General features: G+C 41.0%; 1 protein-coding gene, 1 pseudogene and 1 gene segment (V, D, J or C); 1 reads left to right on the forward strand and 2 right to left on the reverse strand.

Moving 5' to 3' along the window:
* The window catches only part of LOC146980333 (immunoglobulin kappa light chain-like), a 202,386-nt gene that overhangs the window by 145,444 nt on the left and 41,638 nt on the right, over window positions 1-15,304 (reverse strand). The window lies entirely within an intron of this gene.
* LOC146980338 (Ig kappa chain V-III region MOPC 63-like) overlaps window positions 1-15,304 on the reverse strand; it is a 126,788-nt gene that overhangs the window by 89,674 nt on the left and 21,810 nt on the right.
* Window positions 10,614-12,389, forward strand: LOC146980344 (Ig kappa-b4 chain C region pseudogene; annotated as a pseudogene). Its single transcript, XR_015036842.1, has 3 exons — window positions 10,614-10,646; window positions 10,911-10,992; window positions 11,910-12,389. The product of XR_015036842.1 is annotated as an Ig kappa-b4 chain C region pseudogene (transcript).

The raw sequence follows: 15,304 nt of genomic DNA on the forward strand, positions 1-15,304 counted from the left end.
GAGGAAACCTGATGGAGACAGCCTGGACCTGTCTTAGTTCTCCACACTCGGCTCAGTGCGCTTGACTACACACATACTACACGTAGATTTGCTTATAGTATGTAAGCACATATTAAGGTCAATAGCTCTGACTACTGGTGGTACAGGTCTGATGTGTTGTCTTCTATGTAATGTCCCTTCAATATGATTTTAAGTGGCTGTCAAACGATTAAAAAACTAAATATTACATACGCTAATATTACTTATATTTACTTCTATTCTTTCTTATAAAGTATTGCAATTCGTGTACCTATTAGAATTTAAGGATGCAATTTTATAGATGTGACAAACAGTAGCACATCCTAGTTGTTTATTTTTTCACATTATCACTATACTGTGATTTGCACACCGCAAACAAAATCAGACCAGAGGCTTCAATCTGAATAAAGAACTTTTTCTTTTCTTTTTTTTGTTAATGGAGAACTTTGTCCTCCTGAAGCTGCCGTACATCTGACAGGACACCGTCCATCACAGGAAACACTCACACAGTTTACAACTCGATTGATCACTGTCATTGTCAAACCAAGAGGTTTTGTCTGTGATCCAGTGCTTTAAGTGGGAAAAAATAAGTGCCGGTACTCCCCTTTTCAGCTGTTGGCTGGTAAATTAGGCGGTGGGCGGTCGATACCAGCACATCATTAAGTGACAGGCTACTTTACATTCAAATATGATGTTGATTAAAAAAAGAAAAACGTTCAATTGAACTTTCCAGAAAGATTTTTAAAAAGTATTTTCTTGTTAAAATCCATCTGTGAATAATGTATGACGACAAATGAATCAGTATTTGTTATTTTAAGTTTACCCACTTCATAAAGTATCTCTATCCTTCCCTAATTGCTGTCCTAAATTATTGCCAAATTAAAATTTTCACTAAAATCAAGAAGTTTTTGTGATTTGTGGCCAAATAAACAGCCTCCACAGACAGCTGTCATTGTTCTAACAAGCTGACAGCAACAGTTTCACAGTGTTTCTCAGTAAGAGCTTTCATTTTACTCTGCTCTTGTTAACGAGTAGTGTTAAGCATTTTGGGAAATATGACTCACATTTAAGCATGTTGAATACAGTAAGTGGAAGGCTACTTATTGGTAGGCTACCACTGGAAAGTCATGTAAATGGCTTTACACTGTAACTCACGAAGGTTTTAGTCGCTCCACATTCACATCTCGTCTGGACACATGGAGTTATACTATGACGAGGCAGCGGCGTGCGCTCCGTACGTGCATGTGAGAGAGTCATGGATGAGAGAGCGCACAGCGCGGCAGCCCCGCCCCTCAGTGAGAGACAGAGGAGCACAGAGAACAGGGCAACAGAACCGTGGCGCTCAGGGTGAAAGAGGCATCACTATCACAAATCGGTCAGAGAGAATGAGAACAGGACAGAGTATGTCCAGACTCCCGGTACGCCGTAAAAAGTCCCGGTACGCCGGGGGTTAAAATCTAGAAGTGCCGGTACTCCGTACCGGTGAGTACCGGCCCACTTAAAGCACTGCTGTGATCAAACCACCGATGGCAGCGAGTTTTACCCGATCACAGCTCTTCACATACGGTGGGATGATGCTGAATAAATGGGGCTAAAGAGGCGAATGTCAACATGTGGTTCAATACGGCTGAAACGCTGAAAAACTCACTTTGAGCCCTGTGACCTGTTTGTGTATCTGACTTATCTCATTTGACATCTTGTATTAATCTGTACATCTGTATTAGCTATCCCACAATTCCACAAGTCTTTCTCTTTTGATTATTGGTGTTTGTTTTAGCCATGTTGTCTTAATCCTCCCCTTTTTTCCCCTTTCTTTCTTTCAGGATATTTTTATATGTATTTTTTAGTTTTTTAGTATTTGGGAGGAGAGTGGGGTGGTTGATGTAATGGCATGTTCAGTAGCTGTACATCATCATTTGTTTTCTGTCTGAATTAAAATAAAATAAAAATTTGATTTAAAAAAAAAAAGGAAATATGAGACAAACCCCGTCCATTAGTGGTTCAAATACGGGACATTACTGTATTTCAACGGACTGAGGAAAACTCCAGTGGCAACACAGATACAGACTGAATACACAGACGGGCTCTAGGCTACCTAAAGGCGGGCTTAAGGCCCATTTATACCCTACGGTAAAAACGGATACGGACACTTTCGTCCGTATCCGGAGGTCATTTAATCCGTCAGTGGATCCGTTGCCTCTGAGCTTACGAGTCCGGAGTGCTCCGGATGAAACGGAGCAATACCACCGGTAACCAGGGTGGCAGTATTGAGTCAGAAGCAGAGAAAAGTCACTCCATTACGAAAATCGGCGAAGAAGAGAGTAGTTGCCGGAAATTCAAAGAAGGAGGAGAAGACGAGAGTAAACATTAAACATTTAAAAACGGTGCAGAATTTGGAGAAGATATGTGACTTGGTGAGAGGGTACATACATTTAATGTTGGTGCCAGTAATGACAGCGTTCGTTGACATGGCAACATTTGCCGTGTAAACGACGCTGTAATTAGACACACACTGCCGCCTAGAGGATAAGTTGCGTTACGTCCATAAAAACGGTTAAACCGGACGGAGGTATGAAGGCCAGTTACGGAGACAACGTTTGATACGGACGGACGAAATTCATCCGTATCCGGAGGTATAAACCAGCCTTTACACTGCACGACTATTCGTCTGTTCACATCTCAAACTGCAGGAGCTTCCCTCTTCAGTCCTACGTCTCAGATCAGTCTCAGACCCCCACTAACTGCACGTCGTTCTACGATTGCTCTCCACCACGATTACCCTGCGATGCCGCTGAGATTTGTGCTGCTCGATTGTAAATCTCAAATTGACATTGGTTCCTGATGTTGGTTCCTATAGTGGAGTCAGACAGCATGCATCACCTCTGGACGGTGCTGCTGAAAAAACAAAAATTAGAACGGCGCTACGCTCTGCAGCCAGCTGACGTGTAGCTCACCTGCAGCTCACCTGCAGCTGTCAGAGGAGCCTCTCTAGCTCTCTCTCTAGCCTGCACTTTGTTTAAAAGAGTTCAACATGTGAAGATCTAACTACCATCCGAACACCGGTCAGCTGAGCCAGAGCACAGTGGACGTGGCTGGTGTGTAGGCTCGCTATTTTATACTGTAACGGCACAAAAAAAATAATCACCCTCAATTGCTGATTGTCTGATTGTCTGTGTACATTTGTCGGGCTGATCTTCCATCACGGACTGTACCTGGTCACACTGTCTGCTGTGGTCCAACTTCAGCTTGTCACTTCCCTGTCCCTCCTCTCTCTGTCTGCCCGTTTTAATTCCATCTGACGAAGTTCAGCATCTGTAGGCTAATCAGTCAAGGCAAAAACTTGTCGTTATGTGCAGAATCGTGACGTAGGACCCCATACATTGTCCGTCATGATCCATCACAGCAGTGCTTTCTCAGCCGTTTTAGTCACTGTGACCCTTGACAAGTGTTAGTCCAGTGTGTTTTGTATTGACTTGTTGACTGTGTTGACTTTGTCAGTGAGAGTGTAATGGATGTAATGTGTTTGTTGTTGTGGACAGCTGCTTCAGAGACCAGAGACAAGTGGAATGTGTTTCATCAAATAGTGTCAATGTAGAAACATGTGAGAAAGAAAAGAAAAGTTCTGCTACAACATGAAGACATCAACTGTGTGTGTGTGTGTGCGTGTGCGTGTGTGTGTGTGTGTGTGTGTGTGTGTGTGTGTCAGCTTTAATCCTGCTGTGAATTCTAACAAATGTTTTCTAACAGCGTGGAGGCGGAGCTGATTCACTGCTTGTTAATTCGCTGAAAAACACCACAAACCCCAAAAAATAATAATAATAACACCACACATGCACAATAAACAGACAGGAATGTGATGCTTGGTGGAGGAGGAAGAGGAGGAGGAGGAGGAGGAGGAGGAAGGAGGAAGAGGAGGAGGTGAAGAAGAGGAGGAAGAATCCCTCACCGCCACAACTGGATGTGATCGGATGTCATCGCAGTTCAATATAATTACACACAAATCAAAATAATTACAAAGTTATTGCTGCCGATCTGTTTCCAACATTGTTTCTTCATCATCATCATCATCATCCGGAATTTCTCAATAATAAAAGTCTTGATGATTTTCAAAATAAAACCAAACTTAAATAGTTGTTGGCTTGAATCTCCACAGCTGGAGCCAGTTTCTCTTCATCAGTGTCAAACATGGTGATTGATTAAGTACAATATTATTGCTATTTTGCAATAATGATGTTGCAATAACATGTTGTAATACACTGTGATTTATTACCAAACTTTATCTCACTAGATAAAACTACAGTTGTTCTTGTTCTTGTTAAATGTGATTGTATAAAGACTTCAATTTGTGTTTTCAATTTTCATAATAAAGGATCAATACTTGGTGTCTGTGATTCAATAATGCCTTATAAGTGTGCAAATTAACTAAACTGCTTTGAACCAGCCCTTCAAAATAAAATGCATTAATGAAATAACTGAGGTTTAATCCAGATCAACCAGAAACTAACCAACAATAATATAATATACAACATAAACTAATTTAAAACATATTAACAATCAATCAATCAGTGTAAACATTAAGTAAACAGCTGGAATATGTTTGATCCAGTCATGTGGTTTGTTAATAAACTGATTAAATCCACTGAGAGCGATCAAAATATCAGTTATTAATAAAGATTCACTCAGTCTGCTCTGTATCTATATCTGTGTGTGTTATAATAAACCAGTCAAACTGTTATTATTCTGTTTTTAGAGTCAGACTCGAACCCAGAGAGACGCAGCCGAGGAGGATTCCTGTGGCTGACGACGGCCTGACTAAATATTATGACAGGAAGAGATGAGACATGTTGTATTAATGTAACCACGGATACATTCATCCATCCCTCCATCCCTCCATCCGTCTGCAGGGAAACTCACATATACTGTCACAAATGTTCATATGTTTTAACATGTTTGTAATTATATGTAATAAAAATATTTTTAAAACGTCGCAGCAGCAGCGAAATGACAGAGAGCCGTGATGGAAACGTCCATAATGAGTAGGGAACTTTACGTCTTTCTCGTTAGGGATGGGGAGCGAATCTGGGACTTTTATTGGTACCGACACATTCACATGAGGTCAAATGGTCCCACGTTTCAGTATTTCATCCGTCTTTTGAAATGAGGAGCGGTACCAGAGAATATTGGAATGATTAGGGCTGCAACTAACAATTATCTTCATTATCGATTAATATGTCTACTATTGAAACGATTAATCAATTAGTCGTTTGGTCAATAAAATGTTAAAAAAAAAAGTTGAAAAACATCAATCAGTGTTTCCCAAACCACCAGACGACGTCTTCAAATGTCTTGTTTTGTCCTCAAACCAAAGAGAGACTCAGTTTATTGTCATAAAGGAACAAAGAAACCAATAATATAAGAAGCTGGAATGAGAGAATTTGAACTTTTTTTCTTTAAAAAACTACTCAAACCGATTGTTAGATTATCAAAATAGTTGACTAATAATAATCAAATACTTGATTAATTTAATAATCGATTATTGTTTGTTTGTTTGTTTGTTCTCTTTCTGCACCAGTAAAAAGGAAACATTTAAGACGATCGTCTCATAAAATATTCTTTTTTTTTTGTTATTGAACGACTATTCGATTATTTGAAAATTATTTCCCATCCCTCACACATGAAATACTCTTAAGGGCTGATGAGTTGTGATGTTGACTTTTTTACAGACAGAATAACTTTAATTCCCACACATACGCACAAAAGGTACTGACAACAGGTACCGTTGTTGTGTACCTGAACCGAGTATCGGCACCATATCGGTTCAAATGTGAAAGTACCCATCCCTATATGCCGTCACCGTGGCAACAGTGAGATCGGGAGACAGGACGGGTTAACACAGGTAGCTTATAAGTGTGTGTGTATGTGTGTGTGTTGACTACAGCAGCAACGAGAGGTAAAAGGTCAGAGACGCCACACACGCCACTTTTAGGGAGGGAGTTTTAAAGTGTGTGTGTGTTGTGATTGTGTGTGTTGGCTTGTGTTGTTATATAGATGTTGGCTGGATGCTGTGCGTTATCACGGTTGTGTAGTTGTGTAGCGGCGCAGTGAATCCAGTGATTAAGTGTGTGAGTGAATAATGAGGCGTCTCAGTGTGAGTGGGAGAAATACTTTATGATAAACAGGGAAATAAATTCAACCGGTTGAGAAAGAGACGCCACATCTTCTTACTTATTACCCAATTATCCTCCGTCGGAGTGTGTGTGTGTGTGTGTGTGTGTGTGTGTGTGTGTTTATGGGTGTGTGCGTGTGTGTGTGTGTGTGTGTGTGTGTGTGTGAGTGTGTGTGTGTTTATGGGTGTGTGTGTGTGCTCTGTTAAAGAGGAAGTCCCGTTCCTGAGCCAACTGGACCAACAGGAAGTGGTTCAGTTCAGGTGGACAGAGCGTCCCACCTGAGAAGCTGTGACTCTGGGTTGTCAGGGTTACAACGGTGGGTTTTACCGTGGTTGCCATGGTAAATCACCATGAAGTACACATATGTTGTAATATGTGGTAAATAATGGTAAATCACCATGGTAATGTGGATGTAGATGAACTCGGATCAGAACCAGAAGCTGTCGACAGCCAAATCTACCGACCAATCAAACAGAGGCATCGTTCCCTACAGGAGCCTGACGGGGTCAAAATACTGTTGTCGTTGTTGCTGTTGTTTATTAATTTAACATAAAATGACATCACCCTAACCATCTTCATCACAGCAGCTTAGAAACATTCAGGGAGTTTACATGACAGTTGTTAAATCTAATTATGGCCTCAATCCAACTAAAACTGGACGACTGAAGTTCATGTAAACGCGTTAGTCAGACTAAAACTAAAACCCAGATAATGAGATTGGAAATAGATTTTCTTCTGCATCTATTCGCCTTAATCGGACTGAAACTGGACAACGCATGTGTGCATGGTCCACAACAGTAGAGACGACACAAAGTGGAGCGCAGAAGTCAGCCAAAACAAAAAAAACAATGATGATTTCAGTGCAACCAGCGAGAAGATGTGGAAGCCCGTCGACCGACCCGACCCGACCGGACCCGAGTCATTTGTGTAGGCTACATCCTATTTTCAGCTCGGCTCGGCCCGGTGCGTCTGGTGGAGAAGTGAAGAGAGAACTGAAGTTTTATTTCCATCTTTTTACTCGGTGAAAGAAAAGTAAACAGGAAAGTGTCGGTATCAACCGGCTGAAACGACTCATATCTCCACCCATGTTGAGGAGGAGGAGACACCGTCAGTTATTAGATGTAGCTAAACTGGGACAAGGACAGACGTCAGATGAGACGCTGGATTTAGCTGTGCAAACACACTGACTGATCAATATGTCCATGATCAGAAATCTATTACAGTCTGACTCATCATAGCTTCAGCTGTTGGTCTGGATTCAGCTGAGTAACAGTCTGTTTATCAGACACAGGAGCTTACTGGTGAAAGGTAAGGTAGGTAGTAGCAGCAGTAGCTAGGCTAGGCTATGCTAGGCTAGCAGTTTCCCATCGATTTCAGTCTTTGTGCTAAGCTAAGCTAAGCTAGGCTAAACAGTGACCTGGAACAACTCAGCTAACGAGGATCTCACAAAACGTTGGGACTGAATAACAATCATGAGGATGAGTGAGTGTGTCAGCTGGAGAAGAAACACTCTCACACACACACACACACACACACACACACACACACACAGAGACACCGCTCTAACACACACTTTCCCTGAGCCAACACCGATGCCAAAAAACAAGAATAACAACATGAACTCTTGTAAGGACACTTGCACCATAAGTCACTTAGTGAGCGCGCACGCACACACACACACACAGACACACACACACACAGCGTCAGTGTATTAATATTCAGTCGGTACAGTAGCAGTGTTTACAGAGGGAGAGAGAGAGAATGAGACAGTGATGGAGGACAGCTCGCTCGCCCCGGTCCTTGCCCAGCCTCTCAATTACCTCTGACTGTGATTAATACATCACACTGCATTAGCCTCTCTCTCCTTTTTCTTCATCCTTTCTTCCTCCCTTTCTCTCCTCCTCCTCCTTCCCTCCTTCCTTCCTTCCTTCCTCACTCCCTCCTCCCTTGCTGTATTCTTTTTTTCCATAGTCAAATCTGAAAAACAAACTTTCATTCCTCCGGCTGAAGGAATGTCCTGATTGGTTTTGGCAGAGCTGGTTTGTGGTAGTGGGAACTGTGGGTTTTTTTAAATGGGAGTGGGGGGGGTGGGAGGGGGGGGTCGGGGTGGAGTGGGCGGAGTCATGAGAACGCCGTGGTTAGCTGTTGTTGTTTACTAGCCCCACCCTCACCCCATCATGTGACCTCCCAAGTGAAATCAAAAGTGCAGGATGAAGGCTTCTTTAGCTTTACTTACTTACTTTTTTTTTTTTTTTTTTTTTTTTTACATCCGCACACATGTGTTACCACGGATACACAACCCAACATCTGGCCGTCATCTGGTGGCTTCAATGTGCAACAGACGACGATACGAGATCAAGTGAGTTTATACTGATATTAAAGTTAGCACCGGGTCTCTGATCGTTTATCAACTAATATCACAGAACAATGTTATAGAGATGTTATACTGTATAACAACTGCACAGATAGGATTTGCTTCACTACAACAGCAGTTTTTAAGTATTTATGATGCGATAAAAGCTGAAAATTTACTTCAATTAACACTTTATCCATATAATCCACTTTTACCAGAAAGTTCATGTGTTATAAAGTGTTTTAAACTCTAAATTGTATCATAGCTTAGCTTCAATGCACAAGTTTCATCCCTCAAAATTACACTTTTCCATTGTGTACATAATATTCACACAGTGCATATCATCTTTATTCTATAATATACCATAATACACCACTGTTTTGACTTGTTGAGGCGTCTGAAACCAACATAAATCTTTCATCTGAGGAAATCTAAACCGAGGAAAAGCACATCAATTGTCAGAAAATCGATTACCAATAGTCTTGATCCATGTTTCCAATAATATAAGATTTAAAACTGAGCCAAAACACAACAGTAACAACGATAAGCCTCATTAATATATCAAGTCTAAGAACCACTGTCTCCATATGAGCTATTAATATTGATTCAGTTAGTTAGTTAACAGTTAAAAGAGTGTGTACTGCATCACATCATTAAATATATCGTAATATTTTAGTGCATCGATATTTTCTTACACCACTAATCTACTTCCTGTTTCCAGCAGCTCATCAACCTGCCACCATGACATCATTATGTAACCAACTGGACACCAAAGAGAAGCAGCTGCAGGACACACAACCTTCAGACCTTCAGAAACGTGGAGACAAATGACAACTGGACCTGATCTGATCTGAGATGTGAACGAGCAGAAAAAAGAAAAAAGAGCAAGACGTTAATTATTGATATCAGTAAACGCTCGTTACGGCCTGGCGTCCTCTGATCTTTCAAATGTCACCATGACTCCGAGAGGGAGGAGGGGCCGAGGGAGGAGGGGGTTGATGATGGGAAGCTTGTGGTAAAAGAGAAAAAAAAAAAGAAATAAAGACGACGCCACCACATTCCTCTCCGTCTCATCGTCCGCGCAACTTCCTGTTTGACTCTGCGGGGAGTTTATCACTTATGGATGACGACACGATTCAAATAAATATTACAAGACAAGATGCAGAGGAAGAGGAGAGTGTGTGTGTGTGTGTGTGTGTGGGTCAGTGTTTTATATGTCAGATGAAAAACAAAAGGATGAGAGAGAGTGAGCCAGAAAAATACACCAAGCTACCGTGTGTGTGTGTGTGTGTCCTCAGTGAACTGTATCAGTCTCTGCAGTATCTTCCAGCTGCAGCATCAGTTCAGTTTCTGTTCACTTTGACTGAGGGAGGTTTTTGTACGACGCTTTTTCACTGTGTGAACACCTCCTGACTGTTGATTTCATCATAACTCTGACAGTAGTAAACTGCTGCATCTTCAGCCTGGACTCCACTGATGCTCAGAGTGAAGTCAGTCCCAGATCCACTGCCTGTAAAACGATCTGGAATCCCTGATGCTCTAGAAGTTGCGTCGTGAATGAGCAGTTTAGGAGCTTCTCCTTCTTTCTGCTGGTACCAGGATAAGAGGTGGTAGATGCTGTAAAATGCTGTGTAAGTGTGAACACTCTGACTGGTTCTACAGTTGATGGTGACTGAGGCTCCGACAGCAGAGCTCACTGCTCCAGACTGAGTCACTGTGACCTGACCTCTGGACTCTGAGGACACAGAGACAGAAACATCAAACAGAGTCCTGGTTTTGTGGGCTTCATTTCAGAGGGACAGATGTTGATAGAGGAGTTGGATTCTCTGGACTTTACCTGTGAAGCAGCAGCAGAGGAGAGTCCAGATGAGGACGGAGACCAAAGTCATGTTTTTGATGAGGAGGATTTCTGTGTCTTGTGTTGTCATGAAGGACAGCTGTCAGTCATCCAGTCTTCAACTCTCAGGACTATAAACTCTCCCAGAGCACTGGAGCATGGTGCTGCTGATGCAAAGTGGCTCTCTATGGAAATGCTCTGACTGACTCCAACAGGGACTGGGATCAGTCTCATCATCATGATTATCAATGGATCAATCAAACTGATCAGTGTATTGATTGGAAATATGTCACTTTATATGGATTTGAATTAAAATCTGCAATTAAATTGATTGTAAAAACTTCTTTTTGTCTGTTTGTATTTGATGCTAGAAAGATCAACTTTAATTAGAAATTCATTGAAAAATATAAATATTTAAGCATAATTATTATTTAGAAAAATATTATTAATTATCAGCTAAAATGTTATTTAAAAAAGAGGAAGTGCTAAGTAGAGTGTGTTGTTGTCAGAGTCAGAGAGCCGTGTCTCTGTACAGTCAGAGGTTTTTGTACGACGGCTCAGTCACTTTGTATCACTGTGGTACACGTTCGGTGGAGGAACCAGACTGGAGTTTGGAAGTAAGTTGAATTTTTGATGTATTTTATTATGTGACTAAGAATATTTAGTCTGTCACACTTTGATTTGGATCTAGAAACTAAAATGTGTGATTTGACGTCTTCATTGACTTGATCTTTTTCCCTGAAATGTTGTGGCCACATCAGAAACTAGAGTTGAGTCTTTAAAGCGTAAATGATGAATGAGAACATTGTCAGTGTTTGGTCCAGAATAGAAATCATGTCATCAGATGTTTGGAGGACAGAAAGTTGAGGACTTGTAGTTGGAGTTGAGTCAGACAGAGTCCGAGCCGTGTCTCTCTACACTGAGAGCTTTTTGGAGCAGCACTCAGTCACTTTGTATCACTGTGCTGGACTTTTGCTGGAGGAACCAGACTGGATGTTGGAAGGAAGTTTCTCATCAACTCTTCAATATTGTCTCATCACTTCAGCTTGTGATTTGTGTGTGTGAACATTTGGAGGAGATGTCAATTTCCACTGGGCTGATCCAGATGACTTTCAACTCTCTGTTTGATTCTTCATTTCTCCTGTTGAACACATGAAGCTGCTTCTTTTGGATTCAGAGATGTGTGATGTTGAAATGTGCTGCTCACTTGTTAGTGGCTCATAATGTCCTTTAATCAACAAAGTCAACAGATTCCATCTCAGTCTTTAGTGTTTTACATCAATAATATTTCAGACGCTGTAAAACAATTTCAATCTGACATTTCTGACATTTGTTCATAGATATTTGAAGTGTAAAAATCCAGATGAAACATGAAGACATGAGAGGAACTTTGACCTTTTTATCTTTAGTACTGAAACCTGTCTGTTGCCATGGTTCAGCAGTGATGCCTGTCGGTTGCTGTGGTTACTGTGCTGAGAGAGGGAAGTGAAAAACTGAACCAAAACTTTCTTGATGTGGTGTGTGTGTCTCCTAGGTGATGTGGCCCCCACCCTGACGGTGCTGCCCCCCTCCAGTGAGGAGCTGCAGCAGCAGGGGAAGGCCACGCTCATGTGCCTGGCCAACAAGGGCTTCCCCTCAGACTGGAGTCTGGTCTGGAAGGTGGACGGCAGCAGCAGCAGCAGCAGCAGCTGGGAGGAGAGCAGGAGCCCCGGGGTGCTGGGGAAGGACGGCCTCTACAGCTGGAGCAGCACCCTGAGGCTCCCTGCAGACCAGTGGAGGAAGCTGGGCTCTGTGACCTGTGAGGCCACCCAGGGCTCCCAGACTGGGCTCTCAGAGACACTGAGGAGAGACCAGTGTTCCCAGTCCTGAGCTGACCACTGGGACTCTGCTGCTGCTTTTCCTCTGCTGCTCTCTCTCTCTCATTTCACATGTTTCACTAACAAGATTTAGCAGCTTCTCTCACTGTTTCAATGTTGTTTCTGTCTTTACACACAATAAAAATATCATCATCACATCACTTGTTTTCATGTGTTTTCATTCAACGTTTCCATGACGACTTATTATTCCTGTGTGATGAGTTGACAGAGAAAGTCTGAGATGATGTCAAATATATGTCCATATATACTGTAAGTTTGTCCTGTGGTGTGTATAAGCTCACAACTTGTCATTGTTGATTGATTGATCAGTATCAATACTATGCCTTCATGTGTCTCCTCTATTGTTGCTGCAGAGTTTTCTCAATCCTAAATATTGACACATGTTGATGAGCTGATCCACAAAGATGCAGAAACTATTAGAACAAATGAAAGAAATCAAAAAGTGTCTGAAACATTCCTTGTTGTGTGAAATACAAAACACAGCATGACTCAAATGTCTAAGAGTCAAATAATAGCTCATTTTATATGTAAATATATTCATTTCTATATGATATTTAATTGTAGGCCAATCAAATGTCAGAATGAATTTCATCAACAAACTAGAAAAAACATTTCCAAGAATGGAAATGGTGTGAATGCTGGAAGCAATGCTGAATGAGCTGAAGAAATTGTTGAAACAAAGCTGAATGAGCTGAAGAAAGAAAGAAAGAAGGAAAGGACAGAAGGAAAGAAAGAAAATGGGAAGGGTAGATGGAGAAAGAAAGAAAGAAGAAAAGGACAGAAAGAAAGAAGACACAGAGAGAAGGGTAGATAGAGAAAGAAAAAGGTAAGAAAAGCAGAATAATAGAACATAAAGAGAATAGAGAATGAATGAAAGAGACAGAGGAGTAGTAAGAAAGAAGGAAAGATATTGGGGTGGATAAATGAAAGAGAGATATATACAGAGAGCAGTAGAAAGAAAGAAAGAAATGGGGTAGAAACATAGAAAGAGAAAAGGAGTAGAAAGAAAAACAGAAAGAAACAAAGAAGTAAAAAGAAAGAAAGAAAGAAGAAAGAAAGAAAGAAGAAAAAGAGAGAGGGGGATGATAGATAGAAAGAGGTAGATGGATGGATAGGGAGGGAAAGATAGAAAGAAGTTATGTAAAATACAAATGAAGGAGTAAAAGAAAGAAAGAAAAAGAGAGACAAAGGGTTTATAGATAGATAGATAGATAGATAGATAGATAGATAGATAGATAGATAGATAGATAGATAGATAGATAGATAGATAGATAGATAGATAGATAGATAGATAGATAGATAGATAGATCAGAGGGGTTAAAAAATAGGGAGGGGTATAGATAGATAGATAGATAGATAGATAGATAGATAGATAGATAGATAGATAGATAGATAGATAGATAGATAGGACACATGTTAAAAGCTGCATCCTATGTCCTAGGCTCCACCTGTAATTGTACTACTATTAATAGAGTTGGAAAGACTAAACGTCTGAACTTAAATTCATGAGAAAAATATGTTGGAGATGTTTACATCAAAAGTATAAAATAATTGAGAGCCTGATGAATTTGAGCTGAAAACCTGTGTGTGTGTGTGTGTGTGTGTGTGTGTGTGTGTGTCTGGGTGTGTGAGTCTGACGGTCTCTCTGTCTGCGTGTAAATGTGCAGAAAGTAAAACTGTTGATAAGTGCCACAAAACTCCTCTCTCCCTAATGATCTGATTGATTCGCAGCCTGCCCTCAGAAGTTACCATGGCGACGACCATGCTTACATTTTAGAAGAAATGGAGTAAAAACAAAGGAAGAGAAAAGGAGTAGAAAGAAAGAAAGAAAGAAAGAATCAAACAAACAAAGAAGTAAAAAGACAGAAATGGAGTGAAAGAAAGAAAGAAAGAAATGGAGTAAAAACAAAGGAAGAGAAAAGGAATAGAAAGAAAGAAAGAAACAATCAAACAAACAAAGAAGTAAAAAGACAGAAATGGAGAGAAAGAAAGAAAGAAAGAAAGAAAGAAAGAAAGGAGACAGAGGGGTTAAAAAATAGGGAGGGGTATAGATAGATAGATAGATAGATAGATAGATAGATAGATAGATAGATAGATAGATAGATAGATAGATAGATAGATAGATAGATAGATAGATAGATAGATAGATAGATAGATAGATAGATAGATAGATAGATAGATAGGACACATGTTAAAAGCTGCATCATATGTCCCAGGCTCCACCTGTAATTGTACTACTATTAATAGAGTTGGAAAGACTAAACGTCTGAACTTAAATTCATGAGAAAAATATAAATTGTGGGAGATGTTTACATCAAAAGTATAAAATAATTGAGAGCCTGATGAATTTGAGCTGAAAACCTGTGTGTGTGTGTGTGTGTGTGTCTGGGTGTGTGAGTCTGACGGTCTCTCTGTCTGCGTGTACATGTGCAGAAAGTAAAACTGTTAAGCGCCACAGAACTCCTCTCTCCCTAATGATCTGATTGATTACACCTGTGTGGCAGCCTGCCCTCAGAAGTTACCATGGTGACTCAACTAACTGCTTACATTTTACTGTGTGGAACAGTGTTGTGTTTGTGTGTTTGTGTGTTTGTGTGTTTGTCTGTTTGTCTGTTTGTGTATGTGTGCATGTGTGACTGTGTGTGAGTGTCTGTGTGTGTCTGTCTGTGTGAGTGTGATGCCTGTGTTTGTGCGTGGACATCCTCTGTCAGTCTGGTTTATCATGTGTCTGTGTGGGGCTGTGTTTAAAAACATCTTAACGAGAAGCCAGGCTGCACCTGCGCTGTTCTATTTATAGACATGATAACGAGCTGGCCCCAACAGCTGGCCAACTGCACACAGAGCAGAGCAGAGCAGAGAGATTTGAGCTCAGTGCAGCTTCCCAAAACAGCCCAGTAAAAGAGAACCGTAACTCTTATCAGAATGTGCTGTCCTGACCATCGGGGCAAGCAGACCTTCCTGAGCACATTGATGTGCATTAAATGTTTGTAGGGCAAAAACTTTTCTTGCCGTCGCAGGGTAGAAAAGGGGGGCATTTCTGCTTTTCTAAAAA

This window comes from Trachurus japonicus, chromosome 10, assembly GCF_045865225.1.
Source record: "Trachurus japonicus isolate A0001 chromosome 10, Traja_1.0".
In the NCBI taxonomy this organism is placed as follows: Eukaryota; Metazoa; Chordata; class Actinopteri; order Carangiformes; family Carangidae; genus Trachurus; species Trachurus japonicus.